This window comes from Hylobates moloch, unplaced genomic scaffold, assembly GCF_009828535.3.
Source record: "Hylobates moloch isolate HMO894 unplaced genomic scaffold, HMol_V3 SCAFFOLD_10, whole genome shotgun sequence".
NCBI lineage: Eukaryota > Metazoa > Chordata > Mammalia > Primates > Hylobatidae > Hylobates > Hylobates moloch.
Window position 1 is genome coordinate 53,051,878 of NW_026652285.1, and position 22,703 is coordinate 53,074,580.

Here is a 22,703-nt window from a genome sequence, read left to right on the forward strand (position 1 = left end):
CTATATTTTATATATATATATATATATAGCCAAATAATTCTGTGAGGTCAGTTTGTCTTCAGGCATTGCTAAATGTCCCCTGAGGGGCAAAATCAATCCTGGTTGAGAACCACCATTCTGCACAAAAGTGAAGTTCTGCTTAAAGTGGTTATATAAGCAACACTTTGCTACTTCTCAACAATGGGAATCCATTCCTAATACTTTTTAGACTGTTTGTCTATAGTTTGTTAAGCCTACACTTTGACTGAAATGTAGATGGTGAAAATTGAATAATTTTTTCAGTTGTTAAGTGGCTTGACTTCCTACTCCCACTCTCCCGTAAACATTATTTCTGCTCTTAAAAGTGTAACACACTCTAGTGGAAAATAGCATAGTCCTAGTCAGAAACTCAGGCCAGAGATTGACTTTCTATTTACTGGCTCTTCAGGCTTAGACAAAATTAGATCTCCACTTTATTGTATTTGTAAAATGGGAATTTTTCCTGGGACAATACATTCTCTACTTCTGTAAAAGGGATGAGAATTCCACTCTACTTCCCAGAGAGAGAAAATTGTGAAATTATGGAATGAACACATTTTGCTTTTCCCCACCTCTCACTCATGCCTCCCCAGGGATGAAAGGGAGCTCAGCTGCTTGGTGAATTTGGAGATGGAACTGAGTGTGTCCAGCTCAAGTTCTTTCCTTCTTCAGAACTGCCTGCTTGCCAGTCTCCCTGCCCTCACCTGCCCCTGACTTGGAGATCTGTGGTTTTTTTCCTGGCGACCAGATATGACTTGGGTGAAGTATTAGGAAACCCGGTGAAAGCTTAACAGTAAGCCTAGCTCTCCAATCCACTCGAAGAGCTGACATTTTGATCTTAGCTAGTTCCAAGTGCACATTGTAAGGAAAGTGTTCCTTAGGGCTCCAGGAGTCTTAGCAGAGCCTAGAACTATTGCTCACAGTAGTAGTGATGGGTAAGCAAAAGGAGTAGGGCAAATCGCCTAACCTGGTGCCTGGTTACATGGTAGATATCCAATATGACCTAATTCTCATTTAAATTGTTGTGTTTTATTACTTTTCTCTAAGCATATTAAATTCTTCTTAAAGCTAAATACCCTTTTAGTTTTTTGTTATTGAACTCACAGGCCACATCAAAGGAGGAACGATGTCTAAGGGAGGGAAAAGCTCAAAGATCTCCACAGCAGTGTGGAAGTGAGGAGGAACCTGATTAGTTTATTTAGGAAGTATAAGCCTCAATAAATTTCATAGTTTACCCTTGCACTGAGATTTGCTTGACTTTTATCTTAAAACACGACTTCCTATTTCTCAGTCCTGGCAATATCTTTCAGAGAATTCTCAGGTTGACTTTTTCTGTATTTCTTTTCCCCCTATTTTCCCCTTTTTTTCTTATTAATTCTCTCTCTTGTTTTTGCACTTGCTCATCCCCCCGACCCCCGTCTCCTTTCTTTCTTTCCCTCCCCTCTTTTTATTTTTGCAAGTTGAATGAAAAGTAGCATGGAGTGTCTTACAAATACTTTGAGCAGGCAGCTAATCATTTCTTCATCTTGGTGCACAGTCCTCTAAATTATGGGAAGAGAAGATGGTGCATACTTTGCAGAAGACCTCACTGTGTGCAGAGCTGGCTGCATGCTTATCATGGTCACCATCTGTCAGTGATGTACAGAAGGGCCTTGTGCTGGTGAGACTTTGGCCAGGTGACTTCTAAGCGCATTCTAGACTTCCAGGCCAAAGGATTCAGGCAGCAAACACCTAGGAGGAAATTCAGATAGTACCCATTCCTCTCTCCCCTTTCCATTTCACTATATCTGAAGAATAAAGCCAGTGTGACCTGAAGTCAAGAGAGCCATAATGAAGCCCTAAAATGTCTGTCACCAATCAGCAAACACCTTCTTTCCCTGAGTTAGAGCGTGGATAACCTCGTGACTAATTTGCCACATCTTTTTGTAATAACAAGGAATTTTTAAGGTGTTTATCCCATCTACAGCTTTTTAAAGCAGCGAGTTCATTTAAATAATTACCTAGTCATTTAGTTAATGCATTCTTTTTTAAACTTGACTAACTACTGCGTATGCGGTTTTGATGGAAAAAGAGCCCCCTTTATGTAATAGCACTGTTTTTTCCCCCGCAAAATAAATGCAACACAATTATTTTACTGCGGAGAAATTAGCTCATTTGCAAATGCCACCTCAGAACACAAGAAGAATGGCATTTATTGAAGCACTAATAAAGGCACCATGTTAGAATAATTTTATGCTGACGGGCCCACAATCACTCAATATTTTAAGAGCTGTCATCACACCAGCATGAGCTGCATGCAAAAGTACAAATTTATGCTGTGACATCATGGCACTAAGAGTATAATTGGAATAAAATTACCCAGCGTCTCTTTGGCATTTGCTGGCATTTCTGAGCCTTTCACTGCCCACCCAGAGTGGATTCTTGGTTTTTGCACCAGTGGCCACAGATTCTGTGAATGTGGGATGCACCAGGCTCACGGTGGTGGGCCCTCCAGGTGTTTGTAGAGGACACTTTTCGGTAGGTACTCAATGACCTGTACCATTACTAAACAGAGGGCTGCCCGGGCCTAGAAAATGGCAAGAATCACAAATCAGCCAAGGACACTCTTTAGATATGGATAACTAAGCAAACAATCGCCATACAATGGTTGAAGACCTCATAGCATCAATTTTAGCAAGTTAATAAATTCTAGTCATGGCTCATGGTTACATGCTAAGCTTGAACAAATGAGAATGTCTGCATAAAAATACGGACTTTAAGATTCTACCTTTTGACTTTTTAATGCATTTTTATTCTCACTGGGTCTTGGGGTGGGGTGGGGGGTGGGGTAAAAAACAACACCTGACAAGGGATGGCAGTGAGTGTGGAGAAAGGGCACAGGCTTACCTGTCATGTTTAGACATGACATGCTGCTTGAAATCTCACATTTTCTCAGCGCCTTTTGGGCATAATCAGACGTGCTCTACACTGTGGGAGAAGGTGCTAATGTGAGTCTTCAAATCTGGGCTGAATTCTGTGAGTTGATAAGTTTGTTTGGGCACTCAGGTGTGCCTGTCTGTCAAGGGATTTGAAGGGGAGGGGCAGTGAGAATACTGACTTCTGCAAAGCACAGGATACTGTTCCCCTCTGGGGTGCTGAATGTGTGGAGCTGGTTGAGACTCTCTGTGGCCTCTAGGACCAGAGAGTGAGGGTCTTTAGTAAGCTTGATGGGATAGTTAATTTAGATGTAAGAGAGGAAATGTTGTAATTAACAGCCTGACAGTTGGTAAACATAACACATTCCTGTGAGTGGATGACAGAATATGGAGGCCGTTGGGATGAAGAATGTAGGTGTTGATTGCTCTGATGCTGTATTTGTATAATGCTCTCTGTGGTAGGCAGAGTGATGGCCCCGAAGATGTCCACATCCCCAGCCTCCAAACCTGTGAATAGGTTACTTTATATGGCAATAGGGACTTTGCAGATGTGATTAAGAGTCTCCAGATGCCGAGATTATCCTGTATTATCTGTGGGCCCAATGTAGTCACAGGGGTCCTTATAAGTGAAAGAGGGAGACAGAGAATCAGTCAGAGAGGGAGATGCAAGGACAGAGCAGAGGTTGAAGTAATGTGATGACTGGCTTTGGAGATAGAAGGGACCATGGGCTAAGAAGTGAGGACAGTGTCTAGTGGCTGGAAAAGGAAAGGAAATGCATACTCCCAGAGCCTACAGAAGGGCAGAAGGGACTCAGCCCTGCCCAACCCTGAGTTTAGCCCTGTGACACCTACTTTGGACTTCTAACCACTATAACTATAAAATAATAAATCTTGGCCAGATGCTGTGGCTCATGCCTGTACTTTGGAAGCTGAGGCAGGCAGGTCACCTGAGCCCAGAAGTTTAAGAACAGCCTGGGCCACATATAGAGACAGACATAGAGAGACCCTGTCTCTGCAAAAAATACAAAAATTAGCGGAGCGTCACGTCTCATGCCTGTGGTCTTAGCTACTTGGGAGGCTGAGGTAGGAAGATCGCTTGAACCCAGAAGGTTGAGTCTGCAGTGAGCCATGATGGGGCCACTGCACTCCAGCCTGGAAGACAGAGCGAGACCCTATTTCAAAAAATAATAATTAAAAAAAAATCTGTGTGCTTTTAGACCACTAAATTTGTGGTCCTTTGTTACAGCGGTAATAGGAAACTGATACAGTCTTTTTATTTATTAGTATCTTAAATGCATTGAAATTATTTAGTTTTTGGTGTTTGATGAGTTTTTGATTATTGTGTAAACTAAAGCACAATTTCTAAAACCCTGTGTTTTTCAAGGTTAATTTTAAAAATGATTTTTTTATTAGAAAAGAATTTTTGCTAAAGTGCAAGTAAACATAAGGTGATCTCAGTGAAGAATAGTAAGAAAGTACCAGGCTTTGGAATCAAATAGACCAGGGTTTTGTACAGTGCCATGTGTATTTGAGTAACCCTGAGTTTTAGCTGCCTGACTTGTCAAATGGAGATAATAATTTCTTCATAGAGCTATTGTAAAGAGTAGCTAAGACTGTGTTTTTAAAGCCTCTATAGTACATAGTAGTTTCTTCCCTTATTTTATTGACTATTAACAGCGTCGATTGTGGCAGTTATATAGTTGTGGCAAATTTAAAATATGGCCACAAATTCTTTGACATTTACCTCATTAAGAAGTGATGTTTATGTCCACTCCTTTTGAATCTATGTGGCTTTGTAATATTTCAACCTATGGAGTATAGCAGGAAGGACGCTATATGGTTTCTAAAAGTAGGCCACGAATGGCTTCATTTGTTGAAATGCTCACTCCTGGAGCCCTGAGCTACCAGGTCAAAAGCAACCACCCTTCCATGCTGTGAAGAAGCCTAAGCTTCATGGACAGGTCACCTGTCCACACTCCAGTGGATAGTCCCATCTAAGCTCAACTTTTGAGTCATTCCATTTCAGGCACCAGACATGCAAGTCAAGAAGCCCCCAGATGACTCTAATCCTAGAGGTTGCAGCCTCCCAAAGCCCCGGAGTTTTGCCAGATGTGGCCCCAGATGTCATGGAGCAGGGAAGTTATTCTACTGTGCTCTAAATTTCTGAACTAGAGAATCCACGAGTCTAATAAAATGGTTGTCACTTTTAGCCACCAAGTTTGGGATGATTTGTTATGCTGCGATAGAATACTGGAGCATTAGATTATTAACCAATGTTAGTGAAAAATACAAGGCAGAAAAGTGTGGTGCTAAAACAAGAACCCACTGCATATCACTAAGTCAGAGGTAAAACATAGAGAAACATATTTACATGGTTTTTCAAATGCATTCTCTTTGTTGAAAGTAAAAGCACTGTATATTCTTTATTTTCCTTCCAATTGCAGTGTCGTTAAAGAATCTCTTCCTTCTCATTTTTCTAAATTAGGAAAGGAGCCATATCTTTAAAAACATCAGACAGGATGCCTTCTGGATCTTCTGTGTGTATCCCTGTTTCATCAGAAGATAATTGTTTGAAAATACACATTTGAATGGGAAAACTAGTTCAAATGAAAGGAGACAACGTCTTGTTTGTCCAGATGATTAATTCACAAATCTTGGACTTCCTATTCCTCTCTGTAATAGCTTCTTTATTTGTATGTTATTGTTATCTCTCTCCTCTTTCAGATTTGAAATGCAATATTAATCATTTGCTAGACATACAAACAAAGGGATTGCAGCTAGATTATATTGATAGGATCACAGTATTTGTGTTATGCAGAACCTAATCGCATCTCTCCATTTTTGGATGATTTGGCATTGTCTCACAAATCAGCTACTTGCAGGATTTCCAGCGGGCACAGAAATGGGATGCTTGCCCAGACTTCAAAGTTTGGCAAACATAATGAGATAGACCTTACAATGGCTGCTAGTGTATGTATTTTCATGGACTCCCCCTACATCCTGTTTTAATTTAAACACATATGTTCATTATTTTTGAAGTACATGCATATGCTTGAATATTTATTTGGAAATAAACAAAATCATTTTCATCACAATTATTTTTTAAATTCTAAGGATAAAGTGACACAAAGAAATCAATATTTCAGAATATGTACACAGAATAAATGGCTAACAAAGTTTTGACAGATCTACAATATTTTACAAAAGGAATGAAATGTTTGCCTTTCTTAATTTAATGCGTGTCCGAAATAATGAAGTAGAGGAGAAAAGTGAGTTAAAATTTCACCGTATTTGTTGGTTCTTCAAGAACATCATACTACCTTTCCTTGCCTCAGGAAGGAAATTAGAAATTGTAAAATGCTGTTGACTTGCAGCCCTATCATGAATTGGATGTGATGGAAAAGTGAATCATAAATGGAGAGATGTATTTTTTAAGGAATATTTTGTTTAAAATTCTCATTTTCTCTTGGTGGCCATTGCTGTTGCCCCTGGCTTCTCACAGGTCTGATCGTCACACTGCCCTCCGGCTTTAGCTGATGTTCCCTTTATTGCAAACAGTGCTTTTCTGAAAAGCTGAAGCCTCCTGCATCACATTTCTTTGACTGGCAAATGTGCTTTCTTTGTTGAATAATGATAAAGTCATTAAGTCATTACTTCTCAGCAATAAGACTCTTTCTGCATTCACACAAGTCATCTGTAAGACCCACATTTCTTTTTTTTTCTTTTTTTTTTTTTTTTTTGAGATGGAGTCTCGCTGTCGCCCAGGCTGGATTGCAGTGGCGCGATCTCGGCTCACTGCAAGCTCCGCCTCCCGGGTTCACGCCATTCTCCTGCCTCAGCCTCTCTCGAGTAGCTGGGACTACAGGCGCCCGCCACCGCGCCCAGCTAATTTTTTGTATTTTTAGTAGAGACGGGGTATCACCGTGGTCTCGATCTCCTGACCTCGTGATCCACCCGCCTCGGCCTCCCAAAGTCCTGGGATTACAGGCGTGAGCCACCGCGCCAGGCCTAAGACCCACATTTCTGGACCAGCCTGGACAATGTCCGATCTGAAGTTTCTTTAACTTAGTGGACATTTTAAGAAAAATAATGCAGAATTCCAGATGAAAGCAGGTAAGAAAATTAATATTTATTTTAGAGTGAGAAAAGAAACCACAATAAACTATTGGAGTCTGAGATTCAGGCCCCTTTGTTTTGACATCCTTTCAAGCAACTGGCCAGAAATGACCTCATAGAATGCTTCCTCCCACAGCCGGGCATTTCCTGTCGCCTAGAACATCCAACAGCTCCCGCAGATTCGACATGCTCAGTTTTGAGTGTCAGAGACGCCTTGAAGCTTAAGCTCATTAACTTCAGGGCAAATTTGCCTCTGGTCTAGTGAATGAATAAATTTTGCCAACAGAAAGCAATCACAACTGACACTATTGAACACTAATTTTGCATGGACCACTGTTGCAAGCACTTTACACGTTATTGACTTACCCTCTCAGCAATACATTTTGTCCAGACCCAACAGCCACGCAGGTGGAAATGGGAGTTTCCCTGTGCATAATTGTATAATTTCCTTTGTATAATTTTAAAAATATAAATATAATACTTGTGCAGGGCTGTTTATAGCTCATACTCATAGATGAGGAAATATTCCACAAATCCTTAAAGGCAAATTAGTGGCAATACTATAGATTTCATTAAAATAATCAGAGAAACATTAATATCCCGAATAAAGACATTCTCATCATGTAATAAATTCTGAGTCGAGAGTAAGTATGCTACTGAAAATTATTATTAGTTTTTAAAATGAAGAATTCACCATTACACCTTGTTGGATTGAAGAAAGGTTCCTTGTGTAGGACTTTTCTTCTCATTTGGTTATTTAATATTGTGAGACCAATAATATCAGAAAAGAAAACACTTTCAAGGACGTCTAGTCAATGCTTTTGCAGAAGTGCCAATTATAAATATTAAGTACTTTAATCAAGTTTCGTAATTTGTAAATATTCCTCTTCTCACATATGACAGATTATTAAGATATATTAGTAAAAACTGGCATAATTGTGTTAAAATTGGTAGATATTGGTCTAACATACATGTTACAACTTCCTAAAATAACTTTTTCAATGTTCTTTGAAGGGTAAATTAAATGAGAGATAAATGTTAGATTTGGCATTGCCAGAATTCAGCCCATAGTGAATGTCGACAATTAAGCTCAAATCATAGTAACAACACAGTTGGAGCTAAGAAGAGGCCTCCAAGTGTGGAATGTCAGATCTTAAATGGAATAAGCAGTAAAAGGGTTCACAAATAACACTCTGTTGTGACAGTTGTTTTCTTAGTACTTTCCATATAAGCCTAACTTATCTGTGTTATTTATTTTAACTGTCCCCCTACACTTTGTATTTGTTTAAACTTTTAAAAGCAATTTATTATAATGTATTCTTTGGGTAAAACAGAATCCATTTGGATGGTTTAAACAAGAAAACTCAAAAGATGGGACTACTTAACAGAGGCATAAGAAAGATTTGGAACTTTCATTGTAGGATGCATGTTAAGGCACCCAGGGAGTAGCAGCAGCTAAAAGCCTTTGGTGCTACAGGGGCAAAGGTGAAAGGAGTCCTGTGAGAATCCAATAACACCTGTCACCATGAGAAGTAAGTAAAGTAAATACTCTCTACAAATTATTATGTTTGTAAACCTAAATGTTCAACTATTGGTTTGCTTAAGAATGGGTATGTCCATGGCTCAGGGATGAATCCAAGCTTGGAGGGGCCTGAAGTTTATACAAATGGGGGACCCTTTTTAAAAGCATGACAGAATTACAACTGTCAATTGCTAGGTCTTCTGCAAGGGCACTGGTTGCAGGCCAAGCAAGTGAAAGAGTTGCCCTAGAAATTGAGTTTCCTTGGCTTTTCAGCAAATGTGTCTCCACTCTTGATGCATGCTTCCTGCCTGCCAGCTACTTGGTAGGCTCTTGTGAACTGACATCTGCCAATTTGGTCGTGGAAAATTTGATGATTCTTTTGGATAGATGATGGTAGGAAGTTAGGTGAGCCATCCAAGAAGTTTGTAGTGGAGAGGGTTAGCAGCTCCCCTATAATGCCACTACCTGGTACAATGAAAGGAAGTCTCAGACTACATTCTGTCACAGACATGGACAGTTATTAAACAGATATTTGCCAGCAAAGCAGGAACCAAAACGGAGGGCAGGACTAGTGTGAGATGAGTGAGACCCTTGCCTAGGGCACAAAATATAAGGGGGTGCCAAAAAATTCAGTCATCAAAATAACTAATATTTTAATATATTATTTTTTAAAACCAAAATCAATGCAATAGACACATGATGAAAAAACGTACAAATTTTAAATAAAGATGGGATCAATATCACTGATTTTATCTTCTGCCTCAGACTTCAAAATGGTTTTGCATGATACCGCAAAGGGTTGAAATCATCTCTTTTGTTAGCCCAAGAAATCCCAGTTCTCCATTCTTTGAGATGGTCCCAGCATTCTTCTCATGATAGGTTGACCCAGGCTTCCAGAGTCAGTACTTTGCATTCTGGCTGGTGTCAGACAAACAGAAATCCTCCTGGGTAGCAGGCTGAGTAGGGCTCAAGCTTGGGTGCCATTTTTGAGGGTGCAGGTGAGGACACTCACTGGATTCTTGGACCTTCTTTATGCACGAGATTAGAAAGTGTCGACAACGTGTGCCTAGTTATTACTCTGTGTATCTGGAATAGCTAGAGACCTTGTTTCTCACTCTGCTAACTTCACAATAAGAGCCCATTCCTGACGTTCACTTTGAGGAAGGGTGAGAAGTTACAGCTGTGCGCGTGGTGGGCTCCTCTGCTGTGTGACTCTTCCTCATTGGATTGCCATCTGACTACCCCATCTGTGTGTTCTGGGTAGGCTACCCTTTGCACATTCCCGATTAGCATCTAGGCTTCAGCTAACCCTAGTGACCATGTCTCACTATATTTGCGGGAGTGCCTTAAAGCAACTTAGGCAACTGGGCTCTGGGATAGTGTGAGAAGCACAACAAAGCCCTCATACTCACAGAGTGAACGTTTAGCAGGGAAGAGCGTTCATGAAAAAACAGACAAACATATGTTACAATATTCTAATATCAGGTACTGATAAGAGCAGTAAAGAAAAATGAAGCAGCATGGAGGGATAGGGCTGGATGAAGGATGTTATATTACTTAGGGTGGTCAGGACCGTCTTCTAAGAGAAGTGACATTTGAGTGGGGACTTGAATGGGGTGAAACAATTGCTTTGCAAACATCTGAAGTGAAAGACAATTTCCCGCAAAAGCAATATAGCAAGTGCACAGGTAACATGTGTTAGGCAAATTATCACATTTATGTTGTGAAAGATCCAAATAAGAAAATAGAAAGCAAAGAAAACAAAAGCTTCCTATATTCCCACTCATCGGGGTAGACACTTGAAGCAGTTCCTTATGTTTCCTTCTAGACATTTTCCTGTACATGTAAAACCCTATACCTGTCTTTACTTTCTCCTTTCTTTTTCCCTCCTTCCTTTCTACATTTTCTCTCTCCCTTCTTTCCTTCATTTCTCTTTCTAGAAGGTACCATACCCACTTCTTTGTAGTGTTTTAACAATTTTGTATTGGTTTTTCTTCAAGATCTTTCATTTTAGCATAGTCACTTGCAGAGCAACCTCATTCTATGATAAGTGTGCTATGGTACGGATGTGTCCAGACTGATTCAACCGGTCTTTGGTAAACAAATTTTGTAGTTCCAGTTCTTTACTATTAAAAGCAATACTGTGATAAATATCCTGATACATATTTAATATATATGTGTATGTGTGTAAGTATACCAGTGCACGTGTCTCTTGCTAATCCTCAAGTGGGAATGATAGGTCAAATGGAACGCACTTTTCTAATTACGATATACATTGCTGAAGTGCCTTACAAAAGGTTATGCTAATTTAGATTCCTGCCACACTTTATGAGAGTTCCTGTTTTCTCATACTCTCACCAATATTAAGGAATGAACAGTCATTTACATCTTTGCCAGATGATAAATAAAAATTACGTCTTCTCATTACTATAATTTGCATTTCTTTTATTTTTAGTGAGGTTGAATATTTCTTCCTATGCTTATTAGCCATTGACTGTGGGAAAGTTGCTAATTATTAATTGAGGATAGGAATTCTCACCTATTTCATGTCTCATATGAAGGGCTGCCACCAGCACATAGTACATCTTGAACAGATTAGAAAAAGGTGTCCCTTCCTCATGACACTTTACTGCCATCTACCAGAAAATTGCTATTATAGATAAACAAATCAGGGATGATTATAGTTGTGAGTGATTAATGGGGCTCTGTAGAGTTGTGCAGTGCTCAACCCACACATCTGTATGAGACAGCCCTGCTAATATTCAGGCTTAGTTTCTGATTCTCAGCCAAGATAGCTGTTGTTATCTTGACCTCTCTAGCTTTCGTTCGTTGTGCCTTAGCTCTCTGACTGAGTCTAGGACATAGTCCCCTGCCCTACCCCACCCCTCTTTTTTCCCTAAATCTCTTGGGCTGTCTTGGTTTTTCCTTTCTGGCTCATTTCATCTGTCTTCAAACTTGACTCCTTCAGTGAACTGGTTGGTGCCCTTTTGTCACCTTCTAGACAGGAAGAAGTAATTCATATTTTTCTATGAAACTTGTGAGTCAGAGTCACAGCTCCACCAGCATTCCTAATGCCTAGGAGAATTTCTGTGACCACATAGCCCATTTCTCTTTAAAAACACTTACCATTTACTTTCTTCTTAGAATGCCATTACCCTTCTTGGTTGTTGCACAATACATATAACCATAACATTGATCTGAGTGCTTACTAAAGGCCGGGCACTTTTCTCAGCTCTTTAAACCTGTGAACTTATTTTTTTTATTTTCAAAACTGAATGAATTTGATACTAATTACTATTCGTATCACTAAATTACTATTTCTACTATTAGTAGTGTTTTTAGAGGCAGGTGGACAAGGAAAAGGAGGTGGAGATAAAGGAAGCAAAATCTAGCAAATGTGCACTTATCATTTGGAGCAAACATCCCATTCCTATCTTTTTAGTAAGGGAAGGCACTGAGTTTACCTACTCAGAAATATAATAGAGGAGCTTAATGCCATTGGGCAAACTCTACAACAACTCAACCCGCAAGAGGCTTGAGATAATTCAAGCCCTTTAGCTTCAGAATAAACTGATGAGGCTCACAGAAGCCCGTTTTCTCGGGAAGCAGGTCCCTGCTGACCTCCCTTTAAAAGTGTACAAAGTTCATGGTTCCCCATGATCCACTGAGCAAATGTCACATGCCTCTGATAAAACTCAGTCCAACGAAAAATCAAGCAGGGGACTCTATTTGAAAATACCCAGATGAAAGTGTGTGTATATCTGTGGCAGGCCTGGGGAAACGTTGTGAGGAGCACAGTGCATCCAGTAACATGTACTGGAATTTGGAGGCTAAAAGCAGCCTTGGAAATCATCTAACTGAAGACTCTTATTTTCAAAACCTGGAAACAGAAGCCCTGGAGGTCTTAGTGACTTGACCAAGCTCACGCAACTGTTGAGTGACCCACCCTGATGCCTAGAATTATCCCTTTCCCCAAATGACCTGCCCCATTAAATATGGAGACAAAGGTCTTCAGTTTTAATGTCAGACCTGTTGCTGATTGATTGTGCCACATTGGGAAAATTAGTTTATCCACATGCCTAGGTATTAGATTTCTAAAGTTTCTTTGCTCGTTAACATGCAGTGACCTAATTGTAAGTATTTTTAAAATTTATTATTATTATTATTCCTAAACCTAGCTCTTTCTACAACCACTGGTTTTCATATCCATTGACCATCCTCTAGGGGCTCAAGAGTGGCCCCTGTGAGATGTCTTTACCTGTGTAGGCAGCCATCGTGGGGCCCAGCCAAGAAGGTGGATAGTGTGGAGCTTTCTCTGAGTAGTGCTTTGACTAGGAAAATGGCCAGCAGCCAGCATCCAAAACCAAACAATTGTCAGATGGCTAGAGAAAGAAATAAATGTTGAGCAAAGTCAAGAACTCAGTAGCTGTTTCAGTGCAGCAGCAGGCTTCCTTTACGTCCATTTCAACTGGAGCATTGGAATATGTCTGAACTAGAGGGACCTACCATTTCCTGACCCCAAATGCCTGGGCTACAGTGGCCTGGGCGTGTTTTGTCAATCATCTGCCCCTCAGCCTATGGATCTTGGGCCCTTGGGAACACCACCAGTGGGGGTAGGATTTCTGCTGTTACAGAGGACTTTCTGCAACCCACCAAGCACATTAAGGATGATTTTTGAGCTCTTGCTACCCATACCATCTGCACACAGTGCTGTGCTCACACTTTTCTTGACTTACAGAAGTGTGTTCTCAAGCTCACAGGGTCTTTTTGATGACATATGTTTATTTCCTTGACCAATTACTGTCTGCATCTGTACACTACACTGTGGCGTTGACATCTTTTTATTTTTCCTAGATTGAAAATATTGGATAAAAAACTTATTTTCACTCTATTCCTCAATCTGGGAGACAGGATTGCTTTCCACCCCCACCTCTCTTTATTCATGCTCATACTTGTGTCTGTTTTTACATGTTGTATAGGGATGTTGTGATACAAATATTGTGTATTTAGGGACATCCAAACTCCATCTGTGTAGAGATTTGATCCTGGAAAATACAATATAGCCAATTCAGATTTTCTAGGTAGTAAATTTACTTTCAAATTTCTTTTTCTCTTATTTTTCCATATCTTTTTTTCTCTTCCTCATATCTTCCTCTCACCTCTTTTTCTTCTTTGTTTCATTAAATTTCTTTTCCTTTGTATCATACTTTGTGAGAGTAGAGCACAGTAAACACATCAGCAGAAATAAATTTCACAAATGCATATTTCCTTATTGCTATCATATTATATTTAATAAAGTTTCTCATTAAAGAAGAGAGGCATTGTGAATTTTTTTAATCTGTGACAGATGAAAATAAACTATTTTATCTGCAGAAAATCTTAGCAATAACGTGAGGATAAACCAAGGAATATCTGTTTTGAGTAATTCTCTCAAACACAAATGGCTTCAAAGCTTTCAAGTAAATGTGTTTATTCAGTGTGAGGCAATTGGGAATAGTGAAGTCTGTGGCTGAACTAGAATGTCATGCCTAAAATCATTCAAATTTACTTTTTTTTTTTTCCCCATGGCATTAGCCACTCAAAATAACTTTTTTGACTTAACTGGATGCCAGGGCAGTAACACTGCCTTAAGTAATCATCACTTCTATTTTATTCCATTTCTCTGGTGAAGCTGATGCTTGTCTTAGAATAACTTACTTGAGATTATGGTGACCCTTACCACCGTGTTGGTCATGTCACTCTCCAGGGCTCCTCACTGTTTTTTGAATGAAGGGAACATTTCCATGGCATTTAATGTTCTTCCTGATCTGGCCCCAACCTGCTTTTATGTTCATTTATTTTTCTCTGTCCTCTTTAAATTTATGATAACCTCATTTACTCATATTTTCTTTTTTTGGAATAGGATCTCAGTCTGTCACTCGGGCTGGAGTGCAGCAGCGCAATCTCAGCTCACTGCAACCTTCGCTCCCAGGCTCAAGCAATCCTCCCACCTCAGCCTCCTGGGTAGTTGGGACCATAAGGTGTGCCCCACCATGCCTGGGTAATTTTTTGTACTTTTGGTAGAGATGGGGTGCTGTCATGTTGTCCAGTCTTGTCTTGAACTCTTCAGCTCAAGCCATCTGCCAGCCTCAGCCTCCCAAAGTGCTGAGATTTAGGCCTGAGCCAAGGCACCCAGCACTCATATTTTCTTAAACGTACCCTACTCTTTTCTTTTTTCTCATCCATGTGCTTTTGTTGGTACCACATCTTTTCCCTGTCTTTGTGGACACTTTTCTTTTTGGTCAAGGCCTTGATTAAGACTGTTCGTACTGAGCTCTAGAAACTCCATTCAAAGCCCCTTGCTCTGTGCTCTCCTGACACTTTATGTAAACCTTTGTTAAGCTAGGATAACATACATCCCAGTTTGTTCTGGGCAGTCACTGTTTATGTCTGTGGTCTCAGCTTCATTATTATTTTATAATGGTCATGCTAATTATAAAACTTAATTACATTTCTGCCTTATGTTGAAGTTAGATGTGGTTTATGTCCCCATTGGACCAAGGATCATCCTTGTATCTTCCAATGGCCAGGCTATCTATTTCTGTTATATTCATGACTGCCAGTTAAGGAAATTGGTGAGTTTTATTTCATTTCCATATAAGTAGAAAGGTTAGAAGATATAGTGTGTTTTATAAGCAGCTCAGAGCTGAAAGGATTCTCATCTGCAGGCATTTGCTGTTCTTTTTTCTTTCTTTTTTGGAGGACTCTATTTGATCTTGTTTCTTTCTTGAATGTAGATAGTGGGGTTGGAGAACAGAACATGAAACCATATAGAGCAAGAACCTAGAGTGATTACCTAGTCAGGTCCCCTGCCTTCACTCATGTAAATAATCCTATAGTGGACATCTGCTTTGGGCTCCACATGATTCATTCCTTTTCTGTGGGTAAGTTGCACCCTGATTTTCCTTTGAGGAAATTGGTCTCACCTAACTCTCATTAGCAGGGCTGTTGTGAGTAGAATGAGGCAAGTAAGGTACTTAGGGTGTGAAATTTAAGGAGGTGCTCACTTCCAGGGTTGTACAAGCACAAGGTTGGCAACCGAAATAGTGCCTTCTTAAAGGTTGTCCCCTAGGTGCCTTGCTTGCCTCACCCTTGTACCACCCTTGTTCAAAACAAGAAGGGCTGACCGAATCCCTGTCATCAGGGATGAGGTTTGACACAAGTCTGGCCAAAGACCTTTCCTGCCCCTGGCCACAGTGATTGATCTAGCCACAGTCATGTGGTACCATCATAGCCAATAAGATTCTGTTCTGGGACTTTTCTTGGGAAAGCACTCTCTCTTTTCGCTACAGTTGAAACAGGGAAGATGAAAGTCTAGAAATTCTGGGGCCACCATGTGGAGCAGCCTACAGGACAATGGAGCCACAGCAGAGGCAAGCAGACCCAGGGGTGGAGAAGGGCTGCCTTCAAATGAATTGTCTGAAGGCAAACAATTACATATTGCCTGGTCTCTTCAGTTGTGACTGATTTCACCTAGATTTAGGAGCACATAATACATAACTCTTCACACTCACCCATCCACACACACCCCTTTCCTTTTTTTTCATGCCAGTTTGACTTAGGTTTCTGTTTGTTTACAACTGAAAGAATTCTGGGCTTAAATATGAGAAGCCTAAAGCCCATGGAAGTTGACACTTGTTCCTGGTCACACAACTTTAATGAAGTGTATAGAGTAAAGCTAGATCTACACTTCCTAGCACAGTGTTTCTTCATTCTACTGTCCCTGATATTCATCAGCACCACATAACAGCTCAGTCATTAAATCACTAAAGTGCATTTGACAGAAATCATAAGTTAAAAGTTACTTAGGAACCAAGAGGCTGTGCTTGATTTTTTTTTTAACGTTAATTTCAGACTAATTTTCTGTTCAATTTTTAATGTTAACTGAGGGCACTGAAGTCAACAGAGATAAGGTAAAATTCGTCCGGTTCTCTGGACTTTTGTCCAGTGGCCTTTCTATTATACTTCTCAACCCCTCCAAACTAGAACCCCTCATTTTCATCTTTAGCTAGATTTTGATAAGCTATTGAGCCTTAGGAATCAGTTAGGTGTCTAGATTATAGTTTATTACAATGCTTACTTGGCTTAAGACCAAACAGTGGTGATTGATTTTTTGTCTCCCATTGGGGCACACGACTTGGTTTGCTAATGGTGACAAATGACATTAAGAGACAAATCAGTTTAAATTAATGACCCTACACTTGCAAAATACCTCAGGGAGGGGAAGTTCACTCTGATATTGTGGAGACAGTGGTATTCTTGCCACTTTCAATTAGTAAAGTTAATGAAAAAATTCAAAGGCCATCACAACTTCACACATTCTAGTGAAAACACAGACCGCTGGGCCCTGTCTCCAGAGTACTGGATTCAATATGTCTTGGGTAGGGCCCAAGAATTTTTGTTTCTAACAGTTTCCAAGATGATACTGATCTTGAAGGTCTGCGGGCCACACTTTGAGAACTGCTGCTCTACATCAAGAAGAATCCAAGAGAAATGGGGAATTGGTGAGAGATACTACCAAAGATTCATAGTCGAGATTAACTTTTTGAGTTTGTGATAGAAAGAAGAAAGGAAGTTGTTCCAAATGCCACTCTTGCTATTTCCCATAATTGTCACTTTCCTTTATTAACCCTTCAAACCAAGGGTTATGCTAATAGAGTCCTTTTAAACTATTTGAAGGAATGCCTGTGGCAGTGGGATGTGTCATTTACAAGTAAGAAAACAAAGAGACATGTAATCATGGTTAATTTCATTTTGACGCTTAGTTTTCTAGGCCTAGAAATTTAACTTTTTTATTTCACTGAGTGGAGGTCAGTCTTTCAGGGATGGTGTGAATAAACAGGAGACTGTTAAATAAGTCTGAATGCAAATTTATTAGCGCGCAGTGATAAATACAACAGGTAGAAATATTATTCTCATATCAGTAGACAACAGTTTCTTTTACAGTAAGCAAACTGCTATAAAAAGCAAAATACTGTCGGCTTACACCAGAATGTTGCTTAGGGAGTGTGGCCCCAGAATAAGAGGCATTAGTCTAATTTGAGGAATATTGGCTATAGGTTAGTGCGATGCACTCACCTTCATTTGAAGATAGCTTTCCTTAAGGGACATGAGTACTGCTACCCTTTCACTAGTCCTCTTAGAGCTCTGAGAAGTCCTAGACATAATCTGCTTGATTTACCTGTTTTTCTGAAAACCAAATTGACCAAATGGCTTCCAGAATATATTAAGATATTGAGACAAGTTGCAAGCACATCTTGCTCTGGACATTGAGTCATTCTGTTGTGTGATTTTGTACAAATAGCTCTACTGATCTATTTCGAGATATCACATTAATGTCTACCTAACTTAATAGGAAAAGGAAGTTAACTTTCCTCTGTGGATATGATGAGAAGACCTAAAGGAATATGTGAGAAGTTCATAATCTATTTGAATTTAATTCTTTATTCTTCATAATTCTAAAACCTTAGACCTTTATCCTTAGAAGAATGCAGTCTGCTATCGATTCTTGAACCCTCTTGAACCCTTGTCCACTGAGGTTTGTATGAAATTGAATTCCCTGGACCACACAGAAGTCTAAGTAAGGTTGCCTTAAGAATTATATGATGCTGGGAGGCTTATATTTTTCTGTTTAATAGTGGTTCTAATTTATTTATTTATTTATTTATTTTCTGAAGGATTTCTCCTTTTCTGAGAGAATCCCTCTGCTCCACCCTGATCTGCATGTGGAGCAAAGACATTCTTGATTTTCTTCACTTTGCTCACCCAGAATGTTTCTTTGTAGTGGGGTTTCTACTGAAAGTTTAGGGTGATGATGGGGTAAGAGTGTTGGGAGTAGATGGGAGGGCAGGAGGCATGGTGTTTAACACACAGCATTATATAGCAAAGCCTTTGGAATGGAATATTAGACATTTGTGTCCTAAATATGCTTCAGAATCTTATGTTGAATTGAATTTCTCATGGGACATTTTCCACACCCCATAGACTCAAACTGCTGTATCATGCTACTTCTTCTTGGATTTTTCCTAATGACTCATCTTTGAGTCAGTAGGAACATTCTGAGTCTTGGAACAGTCTAGCTCTCTCCTTTTCCCCATCTGTGTCCATATCACTTCCTCAATGCCTGACTGTTAAAATCAGAGTGGTTTAGTATGGTATTTCTTAAATAACAGCAGCTCTCTACAGTCCACTATACTAATAATAATGTTTCAAAATAATGAATAAATACTTGTACTCTAGAAACAATGTACTACATTTTCCTGCATAGTTCTTGGCAAATTGCTGTGCTCTACAGTTTGAGAAGAATGGTATTGGTGGTCAAGTTTGTAGTTTAAATCTCAGAGAGCATTTACCTTTCCATGACCATGGGCATAAAATATCCTCCCTTAGTCATGATACCTCCTTAAGGTCTGTACTATGTACTTACTATCTGCTATGTGTCACCATAGTGTGACTAGACTTAGATGAAAAGAGCCCAACTAATAGAAATAAGAATTAAAACTTTCTCAATACCCAGTCTGCTGGCTACACAAGTAGTTTCATATTTCTCGAGAAAATTTAATATTTTCGTCACATTAAAACCCCAAGTTTCTAATTAAAGCTTTTCTGAAATTATGTGTGTGTGTGTGTTATTGATGTGTTATTGTTGACATTTTGTTTGAAAAACAATTGAGCCATGTATATTTATCTTATATCTGATCACTTTATGTGCTTTATTAATCCCAAGAATTGTAGAGTATATTTACTGGGCTTTCTGAATGAATACATACATATGCTTTTATTAATGATAAAAATTTCTCTCTAATAGTCAGCTCTCTTTGTCTGCTTCTTATACTATTGAATTGTCTCTACAAGTTTATAATGTTGAAAAAATTTCATTTTTAATTTTCTATAGTTTATACAAATTAAATGAGGAATAGATAGTGAATGCTGTTGAATGCCTTTGAAACAGCAGAATGATTAAATTATTTTTCTTTTTTCTTATTAGGCCTATTTTTTGAATAATTATATTAAGAGATTTCCCAATCCTAGGCCTGAATTCTTGGGATAAACCCTACTTAGTCATGGTAGCTAATTCTTTTGTATTAATGAATTCAGTTTGAAATATTCATATTAATAAATGAGATTTTATGTGTGTGTGTGTGTGTGCTCTTTATGTCTAATGTTGGCCTTAGGGTTTGTTAGCTTATGAGAAAATTCAGTAGCTTTTGTAGCACAAGAATACTCTGGTTTTTGAAAGTCTATATAATTTGTAAGCTACTTTTACAGGTAATTTTTAGATAAACTTTTATTTAATTTCCCTGTGAGTCTTTTCATATTTTATACTTCTTAATGGAATCATTTTAGATAATATATTATTTTCCCATAAACCCAAACATTCTATCAAGATGTTTTAATTTTTATAATTATACAATATTTTTTTATTTTGTTAATCTCTTTTAATATTTATCATACAAATATATACTTTATTATTTATTACAGTCATTATTTTATTTATTTTTATTTACATTTTATTTCATTTTTTCCCCCCAAAATTAATATTTGTGATGTGATTTGGCCTTGTCTTCCTGCCCAAATCTTATCTTGTGGCTCTCATGGTTCCCATGTGTTGTGGGAGGGATCTGGTTGGAGATGATCAAATCATGGGGGTGGGTCTTTCCTGTGCTGTTCTCATGAAGGAGAGTGGGTCTCATGAGATCTGATGGTTTTAAAAGCAGGAATTTCTCTGCACAAGCTCTCTCTCTTTGCCTGCTGCCATCCATGTAAGACATGACTTGCTCCTCCTTACCTTCTGCCATGATTGTAAGTCTTCCCCAGTCATGTGGAACTGTAAGTCCAATGAAACGTCTTTCTTTTGTAAATTGCCCAGTCTCGAGTATGTATTTATCAGCAGTGTGAAAATGGACTAATACAGTAAACTGGTAACAGTAGAATGGGGTGTTGCCAAAAAGATACCCCAAAATATGGAAACGTCTTTGGAACTGGGTAATGGGCAGAGGTTGGAACAGTTTGGAGAGCTCAGAAGAAGACAGGAAAATGTGGGAAAGTTTGGAACTTCCTAGAGACTTGTTGAATAGCTTTGACAAAAATGCTGATAGTGATATGAACAATAAGGTCCAGGCTGAGATGGTCTCCAGTGGAGATGAGGAACTTTTTGGGAACCGGAGCAAACTTGTTATGTTTTAGCAAAAAGACTGGCTGCATCCTGACTCTGCCCTAGAGATCTGTGGAACTTTGAACTTGAGAGAGGATTTAGGGTATCTGGTGGATGAAATTTCTAAGCAGCAAAGCATTCAAGAGGTGACTTGGGTGCTTTTAAAGGCATTCAGTTTTATAAGGGAAGCAGAGCATAAAAGTTCAGAAAATTTGCAGCCTGACAATGCAATAGAAATGAAATTCAAGCCAGCTACACATATTTGCATAAGTAATAAGGAGCCAAATGTTAATCCCCAAGACAATGAAGAAAATGTCTCCAGGGCATGTCAGAGGTCTTCATGGAAGCCCCTTCCATCACAGGCCCAGAGGTCAGGAGGAAAAAGTGGTTTCATGGGCTGGGCCCAGGGTCCTCCGCTGTGTACAGTCTAGGGACTTGGTGCTCTGCATCCCAGCCACTCCAACTATGGCTGAAAGGGGCCAATGTAGAGCTCAACTGTGGCTTCAGAGGGTGCAAGCCCCAAGCTTTGGCAGCTTCCATGTGGTGTTGAGCCTTTGGGTGCACAGAAGTCAAGAACTGAGGTTTGAGAACCTCTGCCTAGATTTCAGAAGATGTATGGAAAGTGGCTGGATGCCCAGGCAGAAATTTGCTGCAGGGGTGGGGCCCTCATGGAGAACCTCTGTTAAGGGAACGCAGAAGGGAAATATGGGGTCAGAGCCTCCACACAGAGTCCCTACTGGGGCACCACCTAGTGGAGATGTGAGAAGAGGGCCACTGTCCTCCAGAGCCCAGAACGGTAGATCCACCAACAGCTTACACCATGTGCCTGGAAAAGCCACAGATGCCTGTGAAAGCAGCTGAGAGGGAGGCTGTACCCTGCAAAGCCGCAGGGGCGGAGCTGTCCACGACAACCCCTTTTCTTTGATAACTCGGTTATTTAAAAAAATTTATTTTTAGTACCAACTTGGCAACATAGCAAGACCTCATCTCCACTAAACGTAAGAAAAATCAGCCAAATGTGGTATGCACTCCTGTAGTCCCAACTACCCAGTAGGCTGAGGCAGGAGGATGGCTTGAGCCCAAGAGTTCAGTGAGCTATGATTGCACCACTGTACTCCAGCCTGGGAAACAGAGTGAGACTCTGTCTCAAAAAAAAACCCAAAGTTTATTTTGAAATAATATTAGATTTACAGAAGCATTGCAAAAGTAGTACAGAGAGGTCCTATATCCCCTTTATTCAAATTTACCTAATGTTGACATCTTATACAACCATGATGTATTTGTCAAAATTTAAAAATTATCATTAATGCAGTATTATTAATTAACTATAAACTTTATTTGGATTTCATCAGTTGTTCCATTTTTTTTCCTCTTTCAGTATCCAGTGCATTTAATTTTCATGCTGTCTTAATATCCTCCACTTTGTTACAGTGTCTTATGATCTTGACACTTTTGATAAGTATATTCAACCATTTTTTCGATGATGGTTAGTGATGGAACACATTCTTCATCTATTATTTCTGCTTCTATTCCAGTCATTCACTTTTTTCCCCTTGGGAACATACATAATTAATAGGTTTGATCTTCATTGTCTTATTTCCTTATCTGTCATGTTCTTTCAAAGATTTTCTTCACTTTTACACCCTATAACTTTAGAGTGTTTCTTATGTTTTTCTTCTACCTTGATTTTTTGATTATCTATAATGCCATTCCCTTTATCATCAACATTAAAAATTTTTCTGGTCTAAAGTGGATTTACACGCAACACTTTCTTATGTAACATTTTATCTTAGCTTGTAATCTATGCATTTCATCTACTATAATTACATTTCAGCCCATTGGTGCCTTTTCATTATATGCCCAAGTTTCATAGAGCAGAAAGTAACAAGGGAAAAAGAAAATAAAGTAGGTATAAAAAGAAAAGTGGAAAGAAGTATAT